The sequence below is a fragment of the Chelonoidis abingdonii genome, chromosome 6 (assembly GCF_003597395.2).
Source record: "Chelonoidis abingdonii isolate Lonesome George chromosome 6, CheloAbing_2.0, whole genome shotgun sequence".
Classification (NCBI taxonomy): domain Eukaryota; kingdom Metazoa; phylum Chordata; order Testudines; family Testudinidae; genus Chelonoidis; species Chelonoidis abingdonii.
Window position 1 is genome coordinate 54,614,195 of NC_133774.1, and position 14,726 is coordinate 54,628,920.

General features: G+C 39.2%; 1 protein-coding gene across 3 annotated transcripts in view; it reads left to right on the forward strand.

The window, feature by feature from the left end:
- Positions 1 to 14,726, forward strand: part of XRCC4 (X-ray repair cross complementing 4) — a 294,941-nt gene that overhangs the window by 185,886 nt on the left and 94,329 nt on the right. The window lies entirely within an intron of this gene.

The window sequence follows — 14,726 nt, forward strand, 5'->3', positions numbered from 1 at the left end:
ACAACAGTTACAAAGGTGAGTAACCGTCTTTTTCGAAGCATGATTTCACATCTTATCTAGAATAGCAGTAGTGATGACCACCTTGCATAGAGGGTCAACACACTAACCTATTAGTGGTCTTCAATCTGTAAATAATTAATACAATTACCAGTATGCAAGATCTTCTTTAAGACTGTTTTTCAGAAGTCAGACTCCACACAGCTGGAAGTTAGACATAATGAGAAATACTACCTGACATTTAGAACAACCCTCGAGGTGATCTTTGGAAACCCAACACTCACAGTGTCAGAGGCAGGGTCACCAGGGTGGGCTGGGAAAGATAAACTAGCATTACCAGAAGAGTTCAAGGCGTAAAATTGGAAGGTGACAATAATAAACATGAGATCTAAGCACTAATATTTGCCTGTTTTTCAATTACCTGTAGAAACTTAAGCTAAGTTTTCTCAACATGAAATTGAATGATTGCACCCTAGAAAATTTCCCAAAGCTTTTTTTTTTTTTTTAAGCTTCATTTCCTTTATTCCCATGATTGATTGTTTTTCATTTTAGGACAGCTCTAATTTTCTTTTGATTATTTGTCATACATATTAATTTCTTTAATTTCTCCTGAGGAAACCACTAATAAATCCTCTTACCTCCAGCCTGGTAGGTATGGAGGATCCAAATAAGACAGCAGTAGGTTCCAGAGAAAGATGCAGCAAATAGTCACACTCAGAGCAATGAGCTCATCTAAGCCTCTTTCAGATCAGGACCTCATAATATATAGTCATTGCTGAACTTGGATGTGCTGGTGTGCTGGATGACAGCACAATGAAGTGAACTAACACTACCAGCCTGGCATTATTGTGAATTATTGAAATTATTCATAAATCAGAGATGGAAAAGGTTGCAGGTAATAAATCTGACTTTCAGTAGAACATTGAAAGCCCAGAGCATGTTGCTGCTGAACAGTCTGACTGTTCATTGAACTGCTTTTGGCTAGTCAAGAAACAAAACAAGAATGTTTGAGCCACCAATATTACCAACCGTTCTGTCAAGCAGCTATAAATAATAAACCAGGGAAAGCAGCTTTAATGGTTAATAGGTTTCAAATAACAAAAATTACCGTTTTTTAGCTTTCACCGGCTTCATAATGGAGCCTCTACCTGTGATCCATGTCATGAAGGATTTTGAACACACTATAAAGCTTCCATTGTTTTATTGTAAAGCAGGTATTAACTTCTAGGGACTTTGTGACATTTCTTCATGTGCCATACATAAGGATTTTTAAGGTTACTTTTTAGACATTTATAAATCATGGAAATGTTAAAAATAGGTGTATTTTCTTGGGATTATGGCATTAGTAAAATAAAAAAATCACAGCCATTATTCTTATGGATTACTGAAAGAGAATATTTCACCTAATGAAGCATGCATTGTTGACACTGAAAATACCACATTATCAGTGCATTGTTTTTAAAAAGGGGTATCTGGGAGATATTGTAACAGGACATGGATTTCAAGTCATGGGTACCAGGATTCAAGTGCTGAGCTCCTTTGGCAGTTTGTGTTTATATATAATATATAAGCCAGGTTCAGGGATCTTTTGCTGCTATTTGTGAAGGCATGTTTATGTTCTTTCTGAACCCCACTGATGTATGAAAAGACTTCTTTCCCATTCACCCAACCACCGTATTCATTTGAGTACCAAACAGTTTATCTGGCAAGAGTACCAGACAATTTGAAGAACACAGAGGAGGCAGACGAGCACTTGAACGACCACTATATAAATAAATGCTGAGGAAAAAATATTTTAATACATTTTAATCAAATTTCTGTCTTACCCTGAGGTTATCTTCCTCCCCTCCAGTTGAAGGCAATGGCTTGATGGGCTGTTTTAATTATAATACAAATATTTTTACATCGCTAAAAAGAATTGTTTAAAAAAGGTGACCTCAGAAAAAGACTAGGCATTGCCTATGCAAACTTGAGAGGCTAGTACTTATGTCTCAGCACACATTACCAATGATGCCATGGTAACACAGTCCACTACTATGTAAATGTAAACTTCCTTACTAAACTGGATACAATTTATACAGTTTTGTACAGATGAATCTAAACTTTTTGCTACAGCTGTTTCAATGTGTGTCTTAGTAAGCTCTTTCCATGGAGATATTACTTATAAAAATAAATGTTAATAATTAACTGACACAGAATTTATAATATAGCAGTCTCAAACCTCCTTTAGACCCCAGGGTATTACAATACTGTACATATGTGTTTATACAAAGAATGAAATATGTCAGAGAATGTGGCAAGAGGAAGGAATTGTGATACTTACTATTTTCCTAAAATTAAAATAGAGACTTCTTTCTGCTACTTTTACTGGAGAATGTTCAGGAGCCACAAATATCTGTTTTATTTTTGACCATTGAATGATATTATGGATTTATTGGTCATGAAAAGTACTAGACTGATGGCATTTCTGGCTGAAGTGCTTATATTTTCAGAACAGCTATAGTGTGGAGAGTGGTAGACTTTCCCAGACTGCCTTGCTAATACCCCCTAGCCTTAATTTAAAGGGACTGCCTATAACAGTGAGAGATATATGAATTTCCATACCTATTCCTTTAATAGCTTCCACACTGAGATTATCAACAAAGGTGCCAATTATTCTCAACTATAATGGTCCATTAGGAACTGGACTGAGACTACAAACCAATGTCTGTCATATATTTACCTAAATTATATACTATAATGGAGCATTAATGTAAGGAGGAGTTCATCTCCTTTTCCTCTGCAAAAACCACAGGGAGAGCCACCTCTCTTCTCCCTGGCTTGGGGAGCAGCTCTCGCCCCTAGCCCCTACTCATTGGAAGATGGCAGAGATAGTTCTCTGTCCCTTTCAATCTACTTTAATCACTGCCTTTAGTGCATTAATGACAGAACCAAATAGGCCATCATTCATTTTACTTCCTGAACAACAGTTCCCCAAACTGAATATAATAAACATTATCCAAGGGACTTATTTTAAATTAAATAGCTGTCTCTCATTGTAGAAAGACACTGGAGTATTGAAGAAAGAGCAGTCAACAAACTTTATAGAGTAAGAGACATTGTTTAGATCAGTGGTTCTCAAACTTTTGTACTGGTGACCCCTTTCACATAGTAAGCCTCTGAATGCAAACCCGTTATAAATTAAAAACACTTTAAAATATATTTAACACCATTATAAATGTTGGAGGCAAAGCGGGGCTTGGGGTGGAAGCTGACAGCTCGCGACCCCCCCCCCATAACCATATGACCCCCCTGAGGGGTCCCGACCCCCAGTTGGAGAACTGCTGGTTTAGATTAAACAGTAACAAGTTCAGTTGGAAGCTTCTGATCAGTCAACAGCCAGACTCCGAGAGAAATTTAGCAGATTGAAGTGTGTACATCTGATGATATTCTGAACAGTCTCCATAATACTATTCATAAATTCTTACTACTTTGGATCATCCAGAAGAAGGTAGGAGCAAGTGAACTTCAGGAGCTTAGAATAGATATCAAATCTGAATAGGTTTTGTAGCACTCCCTCTCAAACTTTGTGGTACCCCTAAAATGGATGCTTCAGAGAGCCAAGCTGACCTTTTCTTGAGTAAAGTGCTTGTTATCATAGCTTCCTACTCAGATTTGAACCTTAGCGTTCATAAACTGAGAAGCTAGCATGAACCCTCTAAGCTTTTACCAGCTTAGATCTGATCTCGCTGCCACCATGTCATAGCTCCTACTCAGATTTGAACTCTAGCATTCATAAACTGAGAAGCTAGCATGAACCCTCTAAGCTTTTACCAGCTTAGTATCGATCTCGCTGCCACCAGCAACAAGAATTTCCAGTGTCTTGGCTCACTCTGGTCTTCCAAAACTTTCCCGGGGACCACAAACTCAGAGGCTCTGTGTCTTTCCACAAAGGGAAATAAACCATTCCCCCCTCCCATCCAGAATTTCCTCTGTGGGCTAACCTGAGAGTGACTGACTGCAACCTCTTTACATCACAATACCAAGAAGTATGTCTCCTCTCTTCCACAAAGAGACAAACCCCAAAGACAAGGATAACAGAAAAGATTCTATCTCTCTTCCCCCATAGCTTCTTCCACCCAGGGCACAGGAGAGTTAAACACAGAGAGCAGCTTTTCCCCCTCCCTCCTGTCTTTCCTTTCTCTCCACCAATTTTCTGGTGGGTCAACTAGAAAAAGAAATCAACAGGTCTTAAAAAGCAAAACTTTTAATAAAAAGAAGAAAGAAAGAATAGAATAACAGTTTCTCTGTAACTTAGATGTTAAGATACAGGGCTTTCCTTATAGAAATGAATAAACAATAGAAAAGGGATAAACAGCCTTACCCAAAACAATACAATTTAAAGTACTTATAGCTAAATACACATAAAGACCTCCACCAAGCCAATACAAGATGCAAATACAGCAAAACAATTTAAAAGACTATACTTTTGCTACCTTGTACTTACAACTGGGAAACAGAAGATAAGAAAGATTGGAAATAGATCCTCTCATAGCTGAGAGAGCACAGAACAGACAAAAACCCAAGACCAAGAAAAAACCCCAAATTCCCTCCCTTAAGCTTTGAAAAATCCAGTTTCCTGATTGGTCCTCTTGTCAGGTTTTGCTTCTCTTTGTTAACCCTTTACAGGTGAAAGAAACATTAACCCTTAGCTATCTGTTTATGACACTTGTGTCCTATACAAATCTCTTTCTGCTCAGTGTTTTCCCATAGAAATATCCCAGCAGAAAGAGAGCACCTGCCTTTTGTAGACAGATAAGAATTTGTTCTATCTTACAGTGCCTCATCGGGAGCAAAAACCAGCATGGGATAAGAAAATTTTATTTGGTTATCCTCTGAATGAGTTTAATTGTTCCACAGAATTAACTGTTCTTGTCAATTAGCTTTAGAATTATCCTATCTTTTTGATTGTTTTGCATATTGGCCATTTGTCTTATAGAATTATGATAGTTATTTACATATGTTTTCCTTTCCAGTGTTTTTATTGATTAGGGTGTTTGACTAGACTAGAATGCAACTAAAGTATTAGTAAATAAGAGGACTAATCCCCTAAATTTAATTATTGTTAGATTGTGGTATTTTTACAAGAGAAATATCTGATTTCCTCTCTACATATGAAAAATACATTATGAGAGCATGCTGAACGACATACCTGTTGATGATTGTCTAGAGCCATGTGACCTGGCAAAACTGTACAGCTGTAGACCCAAGTATGAACACTGATCCTCTGTGACCTGAGAAAGTATGAAAGCCCATCCAGACATTGTGGAATGGATGTGCTGCTGGACCTGGAACTAGTGAGTACTGGCCCACATCAATTGGTGGGGGAATATGGTAGAGTACCAGCTAAATGGAAATATGGCGTCATAGCATCCCTGTATAAGGGTACATGATCTCATACCAAGTCTGGCTACTATAGGCTGATCTTACTGCTATTGGTCCCTGGAAATGTCATCACTTACATTATGCTTTGCAGGATGCAGCCAGTCCTTAATGGACATCATCATCCACAGCAATCAGTTTTCACTGCTGAATGGTCAACAGTGGGCCCTGTCTTTACCCTCTGGCTTCTGGCTGAGCTGCACTGAGAATTTAACTGCCCACTTCACATAGCATATATGGACATTAAAGCAACTTTTGATTCAGTTGACAGGGCAGCACTTTGGATCTGACTAAAGGGAGCTGGTGTACCAGATGTACAGCTAAATGTGGTGCATGATCCTCACACTAGTACCATGAGTGTGCATGTTGATTCATGGCTTTCACCACATTTCTACAGAATCTTGGGTGTGCAACAGGAATGTATTAATTATTGTTAGATTGTGGTATTTTTACAAGAGAAATATCTGATAATTCTATCAAGCTAGCAACTGTATGTTATGACTTGCCGCTCACACAAGGAAACAAGGATGGTCAAGACGTTTATTGAGCAACACTGTACTGATGCTGCTGCCTTGCTTGTGGAGAAGCCAGAGAACTTCAGCCCTTCCACTCAAGGTTTCCAAGATACTACCCACACTATGAGGTTGAATGTCTCAGTGGTCCAGAATCTTGGAGCTGGGCCACTAGACCCCAGGTGCAGGCAGGTGGAGAATGTTGACAAGTTCATCTGCCTAGGCTGAAAACAGAGTTCATTTTCAGCAAACCAGCTGTCCAATGACTAATAGGTCTCACTTCCACCATCCTGAAGTCTGAGTCTTGATTGTGGACACAAGTATGTCTCTGTGCTGAAACAATCCTGTCAAATCTGTGTACTGCCCATATTTCCATGTAGGTCAGAAACCTGGACTATCTTATCGAGGCATTCCATATGCCCTGTCAGTACCAAATCCTGAGCATAAAGAGGTTTAACTTTGTGCGAAATGCCATAGTCTCACACATATCTGGCCTTCTGCCAGTCATTCACTAGATTCAAAAGTGGCATGCTCTTCGGCCATGTCACCAGGATAGACAAAAAAACACCCCAGCACACTGTGCTCTTAAATTGGCCATCAATGTGAGAAGGGGAGAATGTCTTCTTCCTACCTGGCATCACCCTCATGGCCATCCCAGAAATTTGTGAATTCCAGAATTAAGCCAGATCTGGGAACTTCACTCTATGAAGTCTGGTATGATGCCATCAACTGTAGTCACTCTGGCTGGTGCAATGGTCCTCAGTAGACTATGTATGTTTGATAATGATATATATATATTGGTAAATATACATACACACATACAATCAACACATCTTTTCTAATCCACAACAGTATGTTTTTATCGACAATAAGCCATAGGGACCATATGCTATGCTCATTTACACAATGCCCCTTCCCACATAAGTCAGTGGTCTTTAAATCAAAACAAAATTTGGCCTTAGATCATTTGTAAATACTTATTAAAATATGTATTCTAAAACATTTTCTACAAGGGACAGTTTGCTTAAATATAAAAATAAGCACATGTGGCAGCTTTACCAGATGTTTTGGAGATGAATGCATTAACTGAAATCATCAAAGTGATTGTCTTTGGTTATTCCTTAAGGCTTCACATTTTAACAAGCACTAAGGGAAATAGAATGATGTCTCCATGATCATTTTTCTCTGCTGGTCAGATCTCACAAAAAGTTACTCATTTTTGCTTGCACAGCAACTTCTACAGATACAGGTATTGAGAGTTCTCATTCTACACATTTGAAGTGTGGTTATGGTAGGAAAATAGAGTATTTAAATTTGGAACATTCTTACATAAAAGATCTGCTCACGGTGTGTATTCCAAGTAATATTTACTTATTTTTGTGGCCAAACTAAGTCTTTACTACTTATTACTCCTGTTAACACCACTGAGCCAATGCGGAATGGGAGAGAGGGAGCTGTGTTCTGCTATGGCTCATGCAACGTCAACAGAGTTGTTAACTAAGTTCCAATTGTAAAATTTTCATTATGGGTGATGATGTGCAAATAATTATATCTGATATTCAGATGCAAAGCAGAGTAAAGGGGCTGGAAGTTTAAAAAAAATCTATTTTTTTCTTTGTAAATTAAACAAATGTAATTTAAAAGTCAGTGAGAGAGAATAAACATTTTAAAGTGTAACTATGGTATAGATTACATTGTGGCATTCAATTTTTATTGTCTTTCAATGTATACATAAATATATATTTTATAAATTGTGTGTGTGTGTGTGTATGTGTGTAACTGGGTTAGGAACAGGGGGTATTGTAAAATGGGATCTTATTCTAAGTGTTCTTGGTGAGATGGGAAGTAACCCATCTGTCACTGTCCCTGGTGTTACCCAGAGGTACAGGCTAGGAGGTGTGGTTCCCTGTCTGTGGGCAAGAGTGAGACACTAGTATCTCCAGGGGACTTCCTTCCCCATATCTATTTACTGAGGCTACACCAGCAGGGTCTTGCCTACTGGGTCCCCAGAACACTCTGGGATTGGATTTAAGGCTGCAACCCAATTACAATCCCTCTTAAGGGACATTGCAACTACTCATGAGACCCCAGGACTGAGCCTGAACACTGGAGACTATGGTGAGTGAGCTTTCAAATCATCTCACCCCACCTCAGTGTTTCTCTGTCTCTCCTTACCCCAGCACAGACATAGGCCAGGACCTGAGCCAGGGCTTCCTATTTGGCCTGGCTGCTTGATCAATTAGACTGACTTGGGGTGGTGGCTACTGCTTCCCAAAGGCCCTGGTCAGGAGCTCATTGATTGGCCAGAGGTTGTGGCTATCCCAGGATCCTGTCTCCTCTTTGGTTCTTCCCCTTTCTCCTGGTATGGGGAGAGGGCCAAACAAAAAAAAAAACCCCATAAAGTTTTACTAAGGGGCCAACAGTCCCCTTACATTTGCCTGTGCTTTTCACAACTGCATGCTTGATGACAAATTCACTTTTGTTTGGCAAAACCTGTCCCAACAGTTTGATTGTCACATCAAGGCATCCAAGCACCAGGATTCCTAGTCTGTTAGCTGCTGTCAATCTTACAAAACCCATATCCTTGATCTAGTACATACGATCCCAAAAGTGTTGGTTGAAGTGAGCCTGGCTCATGATGGAACCAGTGCCCAATTAATAAAGAGAAGGAACTCCACATTTATCTTGTAGCTCCATGACCAGACAGTTGCCAAACATCATGGCCTTAAACTCTTTATCAGGGTCATTCTCCAATAAAGTTTCTTGCCCTACAGCAGCCATCTTGACATCCCATGGTGGGTTGTGTTATTTTAGACAGAGTGTTGGAGGGAGTCTCCCCTTGAGGACATTTGCCTGGACACTCCAGGGCTCCTGGCTCCTCACAGAAATAACAGAGGTACCTTCCTTGTTCATCCATGTATCACTCTATCACTTTGACATGGGAGCTCTCTCCTTTGACTTCACTGTCCTACTGCTCTGTGCTGTTATGAGTTGGACTAATTGCTTCTGTTGTGTGGCAAGGAGCTGAACTGCCTCATTCAAATTCTCCAGACTTAGACCTCTCTGGCCACTTTTGGAGTTGGTGGAGAGAACCAGGGTTCTGGCACAATTTTAGCTGCTGGGGCTAGGCACAACTGCTTCCTCGTCCACCCATTTCACAATACAGAAATAGAAATGGGATGAAATGTAATAGTACAAAGTTGAAGGTCATGCATTTAGGGACTAACAAGAGGAATTTTTCCTATAAGCTGGGAGCTTGTCAGTTGGAAGTGACAGAGTAGAAGAAAGACCTGGGTGTAGGGGTTGATCAGAGGATGACTATAAACTGTCAAAGTGATGTGCCATAAAAAAGACTAATGCAGTCCTAGGATGCATCAGATGAAGAATTTTCAGTACGGATAGGAAAGTGTTAATACCATTATACTAGGCACGGGTGAGACCTCATCTGGAATACTGTGTGCAATTCTGGTCTACCATGTTTAAGAAAAATGAATTAAAACTGGTACAGGTGCAGAGAAGAGATAGTAGGATGATCTGAGAAATATAAAACTACCTTATGAGAGGAGCTTGGCTTATTTAGCCTTACCAAAAAACAGTTGAGGGAAGATATGATTGTTTTCTATAAATACATCAGAGGAATAAATACGAGGGAGAGGGAGGAATTATTTAAGTTAAGCACCAATGTGGATACAAGAACAAACTGATATAAACTGGCCATTAACAGCTCAAAATTAGACAAAGGTTTCTAACCATCTGAGGAGTCAAGTTCTGGAATAGCCTTTCAAGGGGATCAGTGGTGGTAAAAAAACCTAACTGGCTTCAAGGCTGATCTGGATAACTTCATGGAGGGGATGGTATGATGGGACTGCCTACAGTGACATGTGGCCCATTGGTGACTGCCAGTAGCAAAAATCTCCAATAGCCAGAGACCGGACACTAGATGGAGAAGGCTCTGAGTTACCTTGGAAAGAGTTCTCCGTAATATCTGTCTGATCGGTCTTGCCCACCTGCTCAGGGTCTAACTGATCACCATATTTGGAGTCAGAAAGGGATTTTCCCCGGGTCAGTTTGGCAGAGACCCGGGGGGTTTTCACCTTCCTCTGCAGCATGGGGCACAGGTCGCTTGCAGGTTTAAACTAGTGTAAATGGTGAATGATCTGTGACTTGAAGTCTTTAAACCATTATTTGACGACTTCAGTAACTCAGCCAGAGGTTATGGGGTCTATTACAGGAGTGAGTGGGTGAGATTCTGTGGCCTGAAATTTGCAGTAAATCAGGCTAGATATCACGATGGTCCCTTCTGATCTTAAAGCCTATGATAATGACTTGCATCATTCATGTGTACGTTAAATCCAGATTTTCTTTATTCTTCTGCTACATCTCCTTTCTTAAGAGGCTATCTTAGAAGCTGCTCCTTTAGTAGGACCTCTGGTTGTGGAACAGTGGTTGGCTCTCTTTGCTCTGCCACACTCATCCTCTCTTTTAAGTCATAGGTGAATGCCCTAAGAGACTTGCCAGGACCTTGCTTTTGCTCATAAAACTCCTTCAGCCTCATGCCCCCATAAACCTGTGTCAACCACAGAAATATTTTTTGGATTTTGTTCTCCTTGCTGGAGATACAAATTTGACAGTACTGTGTGCTTGCCCTGAAATATATTGCTTGACTAACTCGACCTGTTCCTCTGCTGGGACTTGCAAAATCCTCATGACATCTTTGGTGTCAGCCACCCACCCTTCCACTTTGACATCTCCTGGTTTGTTGGGATGTCCGGTGAAAACGGGGACTGGAGGGTGTTGAGGTATATACAATATAGCTGTCTGTATAAACTGCTTCTCAATAACAGTTCTGGCCAGGGACTGGGCATCTCTCTCCTGCTCTCAGGCCTGCTGCAAGAACCAGGCCTGCTCCTAGTACATGGACTCCTGCTCTTCCAGCTTTTCTGGAGCTTTTTTGACTGTTCACGTATGGTCTTCACTCATATGCCACCACTCCTCATTGATATTGAGCAACTAGCCAAAACTTATGCTTCTCTGCAGACTAATTGAGGATCCAGCCCTATCCTGTTCATGCTGCCAAAATGTAATGGAGTAAGAAATAAGAGTAGGGGGCAAGTTTTGGGGTGTTGGCAACTTCCCAAAGTTCCCTGGTCTGCAGCTCTCTGATTGGCCAGAGGCCCTGTCAGTCCCAGAGTCCTGACTCCTCTTAAGTCCTTCCCCTTTCTCCTGGGCTGGGGAGAGAGCTAATAAAAAAAACCATGAAGTTTTAGTAAGGGGTCAACAGTCCCATCATATATATCTATATAATATAAAGCAATTTTTGTACTGCTGGTAAATTTACCCCTTATTCATTTTAGTAAATATATTTTTTGCAGAAAGAAAGATCTTGGTATTCTGCCATCTCAGAAGGTCTGATGACTCCACATAGGCTATAGCAGTATGTAAATAACAGGATGGATAAAAATCAGTGATCTGAAAAAAATCAGATTTTTTTATTTAAATCTGATTTTTTTGATAAAACGCTTTTTGAGGAAAAAACCTATCTAAAGATAGTTTTAATTAAGATACATTATAGCTCAAAGATATCTCATCCTGGAATAGGGATTATAAATGCTAATGCTATAGTATGAGACAATATATTCATGTAATGTTTAAGAAAAGTTTTGTAAATGAATTCCAAAAGTTCATGGTTTAGGGGCCCAATCTTATGGGGTTCCAGGGGCTTCTGTATAGATTTTTAGGTTAATCTTTCTATCTACCCAATGGGACACAGTGTTCAGTCTAAAAGATACCATCAGAGATGCTTAGTTTTGCAGTTCTCAAACTATGGATTTGTGTCTCCAGAGATAACATGCTTGTTAACAGCAAATAAATAAATATTTTATAGAGGTGAGAAATAACAGACCTCAACCCTGTTGTCCCTCTGCAAATTTGTGTACACAAAGTCAGTCAATCCCTTACCTCTCTCTAAAAGTGCAAAGTTTCAAAAAGTTCAATGAATAGAAGATTGAACTGGATCTGGATAAGGAGAAGTCTGGAGACAAATGTAAGAAGGGAGGGACAGGCAGTAGAAACAAAAGTAAAACTGTTTGAGCAGCATATTCCAGAAATCTTGAGGTCTTTCTGAGTGTAGCCTTCATTGATTTGAGATCTACCACACCATTCTCTTACTAGATGGGAAAACCTATAATGGCAGCAGGCCATAAAAGAGACCCAGTTTGGGCATAAGAACCATTCAAGAAATATGTGTGCTGATGATATTTTAAAGAAAATCACACCAGTGAACTGGTGGAAGTCACTTAAGCACTTGGATTGAGAGACTGTTGAAGTGATAATCTCACTTTTAACAGCAGTAGCTTCTTCAGCCAGGGTAGAAAGAATATTTTCTTCCTTTGGAATAACTCATTCCAAATTGAGAAATCATTTGGGACCTGAAAAAGTGAGAGAGCTTGTTTTTCTTTTCAAGATTATAAACAAATAGGAAAATGAAGGTGAAAATGACTCAGCTGCAGAAGCCAAGTTTTTCTTGTTGACCTGGCTGACATAGTTGATTTAATTTTTTGGTTTTTTTTAAATACTTATTTAACTATTTTAGTTAAAAACAATTTTAACAAAAACAACCTGACTTTAAAAAACTTGAATGTTTAACTAAATTCAAAAATTCATATGCTTGTTTTGTTAAAATATATGTTTGCTGTTGAAGGAAAAAAATCTAGAATATGTAACGTTGTTTTAATTAAATAAAACAATTTAAATGTCTGTCTGGTGGTTTTCTCCTCCTAATACAGAATGGCAAGAAAATCCTCCAAATATTAATGATTAACCTGTTGAATTGGAGATATTTCACCTCCCATTGACTTCATAAATATCTGCTTCAATTACCTTTGGTAAATGAAATAACCAGTCATTCATTTTATGATATAGCTGTAAAACTAATCTGAAAAGTTTTCAGAATAAATCACTTAAAAATGGAACCTACATCTATCTCTGAGTTGTGAAGAATATGTATTAAGAGTATAACAACCAACAAGAATTCTCTTTTATGTAGAAATCCATGATTAAATCAAGTCTTCCTGACTAGTGATTTAAATCCTGATTTAAATCAAATCCACCTTGGTAAATAATGTTTATAAAGGCCCAATTCTGATTTCAGAAACGTGTGAATGCTGCCATTCACTTTGTATTTTATCATCATTGCCAGGCTAAGTTTACTTGAAAGAAGGGAAAAAAGCCATCTTTCTCTTTTGCAATTCTGTTACAGTTTTCTAATTTACATTCCTCTCCACAAACACATGCAAACTTAAGGCCTTCTGCATTAAAGATATGGGCATACCCACAACCACTGATACATACAAGTATCCATGGCTGTTCACTTCATTTAAATAAATATTGATCCAGTTTCAAAACCTACTTGTAGCAGTACAGGACTGAGGGATTATGAAAGAAATTGAGAACACTTGGTACTTACATACCAACACCTAGATTACAATACATTACAGTTTTATTTTGTATTCTGCCTTTCATGCAGACAGTTTTCAGAAACACTACAGAGGTAAATATTACAAGGCAGCATATAGCACCCTGGCTGTGTATCACACTGCCACAGGAACAAATTAAGAGGCTTGAATATACTTGTAAGTAGGGGAGAAGTTCATGCACACCACTTACAGCCCGCCAAAATAGACTTTGCACAGGGAACTAGCATAGCTGTTAAGGAAACAGAATCCTTCCCTTGTCTGAAAGTTGGGACATCTGTGCAGCCTAGCTGTGGCTCCTACGTGGCATAATAAATATATGTTTATTAATTTAAACATGCTACAAGTTTTCAACCTTTTTCCATCCTGAGGTTACAGACCATCTTGTACTTCATTGCAGTATCAGATGTACCCATTCCAGCTGACTGACTTTTTATAGAGCCCCCTGGTCAGCTCAGGTCACACCCATCCCATCTTGGATTTTGTGACCATTGCATCCATGTAGTTTATAGAACTATGGACTAGGCCTTAGCCTTTTCCTGGCCCACCCACCATGCCCCACTGCACTGTGGAATTTGGATCCATGTCACAGAGAGGCTTGCCAAATCCCTACTGTGTACCCTTTCAGCTTCCCAGCCCATGCATACAGTAGAACTGCAGGGAGGGTTCTGCAGGATTTCACCTTAAGTTCTGTTTTACAGTGTCCTTTTTTGACTGTGGATGCTGTGCTTGTATACAAAAACAACACAGTGATAGTTCTCTTACAAAGGGGTACAATTAGCAGTGCACGGGTTTATATTTGATAAAATCTTTAATCTTATTTACACATAAATTACCTTATCGCTTGAACTAGGCTTTATGTTCCTGATCTCTAATCAGTTGTGTCACTTGCAGCAATTGACATGTCGGCTGCATCTAGCATATCAGGATTTTTTTTTTAAGCTTACACAAGCTGTTTTTCAGGATGAACTGGGCAATTTTCTTCATAAATATTAATTCTTTCTGTGCTCAAAATTGTGCCTGTTAGCAAAATCCTAGCAATGCTCATCCACATCTGTAATAAAAAAATTTGAAGACTGAGAAGTAACATTCGGAGAGATCTCAAAGACCCATTAATTACAATGTGCTGAATGCTCGAGGGAAACGCTGAGCTTGAGAAATCTCCAGAAAGCTAGTTTTAGATTCAAGACCAAGTCCAATTGTGCCACATAAACTTTTGTCAAGGACTAATCAGATATGTATCTGCTTGTGCTTTGCTTGACCCTTAGCCAAAAATCACAATTTCATATGCCTAAATGTAATTCATTTCTGAGCAGCTGTAGTA